The following is a 7,062-nucleotide window of genomic DNA, read 5'->3' as shown; positions in this document are numbered from 1 at the left end:
TGACCTGGAAGACGCCTCCTTTTGCTGTTATCCGAGGTGACCTTGCCCAGTGACGCCTCCTTCCCTCCCTCTCTGGCCGGGTTGCTGTTGTTGGTACTTATAGTGACAAATATAAAATGCTGACAGGCACACAGATCTCTGGCCCTCAGGACCAAGTAACAGAGTTAGAGAAAAGTCCTTAGAAATTAACAGCAGAAATATTGAACTAACTGGATAGCTGATCAAACAAAACTGGACATCCATGTCCATGCCTGTTAATAAAGGACAAGGGAAGTCTGACTTACGGGCCAACAACTGCAAAGCAGTTTCAAAGACACCTGTCTGAATAATGCCTTATTTGTTAACTTTCTTGTTAAGTCTCAATGCAAGTGGAACACCTTACAAATTTTCTTTATTCACCTCAAAACCACATGTTCTAACAAGTCCAATGTCCTCTTCCGGGTTAGAAGAAGCTTTGACCTCCTTCAGACAAAAGGAAGAGAGACACATTTAACACTGAGTGAGAAAGAACGGAAATCTGTCATTATTCCACTCAGAAGACGGACACATCATTAGAACTTTGGCCAGTTCACCTGGCAGAAGATGAGACACAGACGTAACACAAATGCTAGCTGCTGGATACTGATGATTCAACTCCTCCCAGTTAGATGCCTGACCTTTGGTCCTATGAAAGATGATGGTCTGAGAGTTTATTACAATGGTTATTAAAAGCGGAATACAACCTACTTGCAACACTGTCCTTAGTGGTTATAAGGTCTTCCAGTTAAGAGCTAGGAATCACAAGTCTTCTGTCTAATCCTTGAAATTCTGAAGTAAGAGTCCTTAGCTTGCAATTAGGGCAAGAAAGTTCAGTCTCTTCGGAGCTATTGACAAAGATCTCGGAAATGAGGTGATCCCAGAAGCACATGAAAACAGTTTTGAAAAACTTGAGACAAGAACTAGTAAGAAGATGACACTAGAAAAATAGAGATAAAATCAGAAGTAAATAGGCACCGAGGAGCACAGAGTAGTTGAAATAAGCAATGGGGAAGAAAATAATACAGAATTTGAAAGGAAATAGGGAAGAAAACCAATTTGAAAGCAAATTGGCTTAACTTCAGCGAAAGAGTTCAGTGACTTAAAATCAAGGGAATGCGGTCAGCTGGCAGGTATTTTAAGCTCAGACACATAGTGATGACAGTGACGCGGCGACTGCAGCAATGGACTTGAGCATGGCAGAGACTGTCAGGATGGTACAGGATGAGGCAAGGTTCTCAACGGTTATTCACAGGGTTGCAATGAGTCACGGTGCACAGGATGGCACCTACAACAACCCATCTGTTCTGGAGAAACGTACTATCAAGAATGTATTTTTCTGTTCCACATTACCTCCATTACTCCCTACTTTCAATTCAATCAGGACAACCTACCCTGCAGAATCCAACTGCTTCCCACAGGAGCCTCCAAACTAGAGACCTGGTGGGTGGGCCTTGGTAGTTAAGTCATCTGGGCCCCAAGTCTTCAGTTTGGAGAATCCTGTAGGAAGCAGCTGGATTCTGGAGGGGAGGTTGTCTTGACTTAAAAGAAAGTCAGCTGTAAATTGCTGGTCATTTTTTATTTTGTTAACAACCAAGTGTCAGCTGACTGGTTGCCTGGATTTAGTTAATAATCAGCTGGAGGCTGGAAACCTCTTGTTTAGGTCAATCAGGTTCTGGTGGGTGGACCTTTGTATTTAAAAGTCTGTTGGTGTTAACTGTGTTTGGGGAGAACACTGTTCTAAGTGGTACAGCACTTGTCTGTCTGTGTGCTATACTGAGATAACTTGGGGTTGCTGTGATACTGAATGCTGTGCCCCTGGTGTGTCAAATGCCGTAATGGTTACCCGTAGCATGGCTCTTAGATTAAGACAGAGTTGGAAGCAGTACTGGCATCCACTTCTTAAATAACAGATCTTTAGAAACTCTATGAACACTAGAGAAACGATGATAGTTACAGAACAGGGTTCAATGAACAGGGTTCACAGGGTCGCTATGAGTCATATGCAACTCGAGGGCACTTAACAACAGCAATTACAACCTCCATTTCTGCCCTCTTTTGCAGTGAATTGATTCCCCCCATTTTTTGGCAGTAAAGAATTTTGACTCTCATCTTCTTCTCTCTATCTATCTATCTATCTATCTATCTATCTATCTATCTATCTATCTATCTATCTATCTAATTTTCCCTTTACTAGTTTATTCACAAAACTCATACAAATCTACCAAATACAACCAGAAATGCACAATCTAAAAAGGATAAAATTGATGCTTGGGGACCTTGTAAAGATTAAATCCCTGTGCACATCAAAAACTTTTTCAAACAGAGTGAAAAGAAAACCTACAGACTGGAAACAAACATTTGGTAATATACTCCTGAGCCTCCACAAGAAAAAGTCTGATAACCCAAATACAAAATGGGCAAAAGACATGGAAAGAATTTTCACAGAGGAAGATATTCGAATGGCAAACAGACACATGAAATGCTCCAAATCACTGGCAATAAGAGAGATGCAAATCAAAACCACACCGAGGTACCATCTCAGTCCAGTAACAGTGACGAGGTTTAACAGGGTAGCAAGTAATAGATGTCTATGTATTTTTAACACGTTGCCACAAACGATGGCAAAATGTGTTTCTAAGCACGGTAATCAATTTAAAACCGTGCGGCAACGTGTTAAATCATTTATTCATAGTTATATAGTGATTCCATTTGGCATCTTAAGTATATAATATTGTTGTTGTTAGAGGCCACTGACCAGTGGCTCTGAACTCTGTCCTTTTCTGAGCCAACCCTGCCATCTCAGACACCTCATGGCATTGCCACAGCCACTGTATCAATCTACCTCACTGAGAATCTTCCTTGGAGGGGGACATCATACATGGAAAAGTGGAGGGTCAGCAAAGAGAGACCCTCAACCAGAGACTGACACAGGGGCTTGGGTGTGTGTGTCTGGAAGTGAGAAGATGCTGCAGGACAGGAAGGGTTTACATCTGTTTGTTGTTCACAGGGCTGCTGTGAGTCGTATCAACCTAAACGCTGAGTTAAATAAGAGCCCCCAACAAGAACAACAACATAGTTGAAAAACTGTAAACATTTCTAAAGGGTAATAAAGTCAACCTGAACAAACAAACAAACAAACAAACAAATCATATTCTTCAGTGAGCACAGTCTTTGTTCTAAAGATTATCAATCAATCATCCTTAAAATCAGCTGGAAATTTAAATTCTTTTACACAAAATGCTATAACGTTTTGTTGGGTTTTTTTTGTTTGTTTTTTGTAGGATGTTCATTTCTTTGTTGTTTTCTTTCTTTTAAGGCAGACCAATTTAAAACATAAAGGGTAAAATAAATACCAAAATACAGGGGCAGGAGACCAATGCCGAGGGGAATTTGGTTCTTTCAGAAATAAAACACGTCACAAGGCCTCTGTAATTGAGGTGAGAAGGAGTGCAGTAATGTAGCTAACATCACATTTAAAAGACAAAGCCCAAGAATTTCTCCCTTAAGATCATGAACAAGATAAGGACACCCACTCTCATCTTCCTTTTCAAAATCATTCTGCTGACTAAGCCAGAACTATTAGGTAAGAGAAAAGTAAATAAAAAACATCCAGTACAGAAAGGAGGAGTAAAAACTACCTCTTTTATAAATGATATCACTCTATATTGTATAAGAAGTGATATGACATTGGGGTAGCTGAGTCTGACTTCTACCCACTTCATAAGGGAGAACTGTCCCCATCACTAATATTCATAGTACCAAAATAGCTACGACGTCAGACATGCCACCTCCCATGCTCCTGCGCCTTTTTGTACACATCACCCAGTCCACTGTTGGTTCCAAGACTCAGAGACTTTACTCACAGTTGTGAAGTTTACTAGGAAAATAGGCTGAAGTGTGGGGGAGGCCAAGAATATCTCACAATGCAAGCGTAGGTTTAGCCTAGTAGTCCCAAGCCAGATTAATAAAGCACAATTCCTCAATTAGTCAAGGTCCAGGCTCAGTGCAATAGCACAAATATAGGAAGCCTCTGGTTTCCTCAATCATACAGCAAAGTTTATCTCAGAGCCCTTAGAAGTCAGCTTTTCCTTCAATCATACAGCAAGCAAAACCTTTAACTGTGGCCTTTATCTTTAGGGATCCTCTGGTTACACTTTGCCACCATCTCTCCACTACCGGCACCATCTTTTTTCACGATGTGGAAAGTGCTCTCTTATAATGACCCCACAGCTACTGATGATTTATTTGCAAGATCATATGTCTGCAGTTAAGGTAGTCGGAGACTGTTTGTTGTTAAGTGCTGTTGAGTCGTAGACGACTCATAGTGACCCTATCAACAAAAGACCTGAACACCTGTATAACTTTAATAAATTTCTCCAAGTTTATAGAGTTTCTGAAGGCAAGCTATTTTGGAAATGGATGCCACTGCTGCTTCCAAGCTTGTTTTAATCTCAACAGTACTTAACAACAACATAGAGAGCTCTCTTGGCCTAGTGGATAGAAAGTTATGCTACCAAGCCAGATTTTAATCTGCGGCCCTCAGGCCTGGTTTTAATTGTTTTGGGTCAAACATTCTACTAAGTGGTACAGCACAGGCCTGTCCATTTGCTGTACAGAGGTAACTCGTGGTTGCTATGATGCTAAACACTGTGACACTGATGTGTCAAATATGTTGATGGTTACCCATGGTAGACAGTATTTGGTGAGATCCCTGATTAAAAACAAGCTTGGAAGCTGGATTTGGAGACTAGTGGGGGCTAATGCAATGGCTACAAAAGCCAAATTTCAAAATTCTAACACCACATATACATATAACATTTCAAAGATACAATAAGACAGGCAACAGAATTCAGTGAAAAGATGAAGGTCAAACTCAACACACAGAAATAAGAAGGGATTCTATAAACTAGCTGAAAAGGAAAGTAAGGTAAATTACCATTTAAAATGGAATCCAAAAAAGAGTAAATTAACCAGGTACAAAAAACTGCAAAGTAATAACACTAAGAAACTAGGGAAGACTAGAATAAAGAGAAGGATATTTGAGGTTCATGGACTGGAAAGATCAATATAGTAAAGATGTCAATACCTATTCTAAAGCAATGTATACATTCAATGCAATCACCATCACAATTTCAACAGCTTCCTTTGTAACTGTGAAAATCAATTCTCCAATTTATACAGAAGCGTTATTGTTGTTGATTGCTGTCGAACTGAGCACAACTCATGGTGACCCTAAGAACAAAAGGCCTGAAGCCTTTCTGTAACTACTAACATTTATCAAAGTTCATAGAGTTTCCAGAGGTATGTTGTTTGGGAAGTGGTAAAAGAGTAAGGAACCTCTAATATTAATCTCTCTCCCCCCACACTCTGCATTTTTTCTTTATTTTAAATTTTAATAATTTTTAAAATAATTTTAGTGAACATTTACAGAGATTTTGAATTTCCATTCATTCATTGCTGTGCTTCTCTTCCTGCCCAGCCCTCCCCCTTTCCCCCCAGTTCGCTCCTCTCTTTGAAAAGTAAGAGAAACACTCCCTCCCTGGTACACAATCCCCCCACGCCCCTCCCACCGCCCCAAGTACGTTCCACTATGCAACCTTAATTGTGGACTCCTGTAATAACCATAATACTCTATCATATATCGTTTTTAAATTATTCACTCCGTCATCTGTTTCAGTGCAGTATACATTATTTGTCCAGTTTTTCTCAGTCTTACCCCAACCCTTATATCAGTCCCATTTTACAGCAGTGGCACCATGCAATATTTGTCCTTTTGTGACTGAGATATTTCACTCAGCATTATGTCCTCCAGGCTCACCCATTTTGAATAATATTGCATGAATTCCTTGTTTTTCAATGCAGCATAGTATTCCATTGTGTGAATATACCACAGCTTCTCAATCCATTCGTTTGTTGATGGGCACCTGGGTTGTTTCCAACTCCTTGCTATTATGAACAAAGCCGCGATATATATGGGTATGCATATATCTGCTTGGATGTCAGTTATGGTCTCTTTGGGATATATTCCCAGTAGTGGAATTGCTGGGTCAAAGGGTATCTCTGGTTGCAACTTAAAGTAATCTTAAAGAAGAAAGCAGGATGATTCATTTCTACATGCTGACTCTGAAGCATAACACAGACAGCTAACTTAGTGTGAAGGAGCTGTGATTCCAACTCCAATGTGTGTGGTTTGAATCCATCAGCTGTTCTCCAGGAGAAAGTAATTTCTTTCCTTGCAATTTACTGCCTCTGAAAATGCATGGGTGTGTCAGCTGTAAGTCAGTTTCAATTCCACAAAACAACAACAACAACATATATAAGCTATAGTGACTGAAACTCTATAAAATAATATATAGACCAATGGGATAAAATTCTGAGTCCAGAAAGAAATCCAAGCATCTCTGGTTAAGTGTTTTCTGACAACATTTCTTGTCCACTCAAGTGCACTCAAAGGGGAAAGAAGAGACTCTGCAATAAATGGTGCAGGGAAAATGTCCATATGAAGAAGAATGTAACAGGATCCGTGCCTCATGTCACACATAAAAACCAATTCAAACGCAAAAATCTATAAGCGTGAAAACTAAAGCCATAAAACTCTCTGAATATAGAGGTGTGGCTGCAAGAAAGTAGAACTTAACATTGAACTATCAGATATGATAAGAAAAACATAAGCAGTAAACACGTGAAAAGGATTATGGTAATACAATGCTATGCTGTTAAAACTAATACTGCTTCAAAGTAATCTAGTAAAATAAAAAATATCATGAAATAATTTCTATATCAACTTGATCATTACATAAAACCTAAACATTACCAATTATATGAGTTTCCTTATAATAAAGTATAAAAGTCTTATATTTGCAGGCGCTGGCTGAAAATCGCCTGTGACTTCATCCATAGCCACTGGTGAGAGTCAGTGCCCAGAGCCATCACGGGCTTTAAGCTCGTTGCCCACTGCTGTGGTGTGGACAGCTGAAACCCAGGCCCCGACAGGCACCTGGGTGGGGTGGGGGTGGGGGGGGAACCCAGACTACTTCGTGCTCT

The 7,062-nt window shown here is 40.0% G+C and overlaps 1 protein-coding gene across 1 annotated transcript in view; it reads right to left on the bottom strand.

The window, feature by feature from the left end:
• UGGT2 (UDP-glucose glycoprotein glucosyltransferase 2) overlaps positions 1-7,062 on the bottom strand; it is a gene marked incomplete at its 5' end in the record, with an annotated part of 150,340 nt that overhangs the window by 137,608 nt on the left and 5,670 nt on the right. The window lies entirely within an intron of this gene.

The sequence above is a fragment of the Elephantulus edwardii genome, unplaced genomic scaffold, assembly GCF_000299155.1.
Source record: "Elephantulus edwardii isolate Elephantulus edwardi_28Jun2011 unplaced genomic scaffold, EleEdw1.0 scaffold00004, whole genome shotgun sequence".
Lineage (NCBI taxonomy): Eukaryota > Metazoa > Chordata > Mammalia > Macroscelidea > Macroscelididae > Elephantulus > Elephantulus edwardii.
Note: the sequence above shows the minus strand (reverse complement) of the source record. Positions and strands in the feature narration are given on the sequence as shown.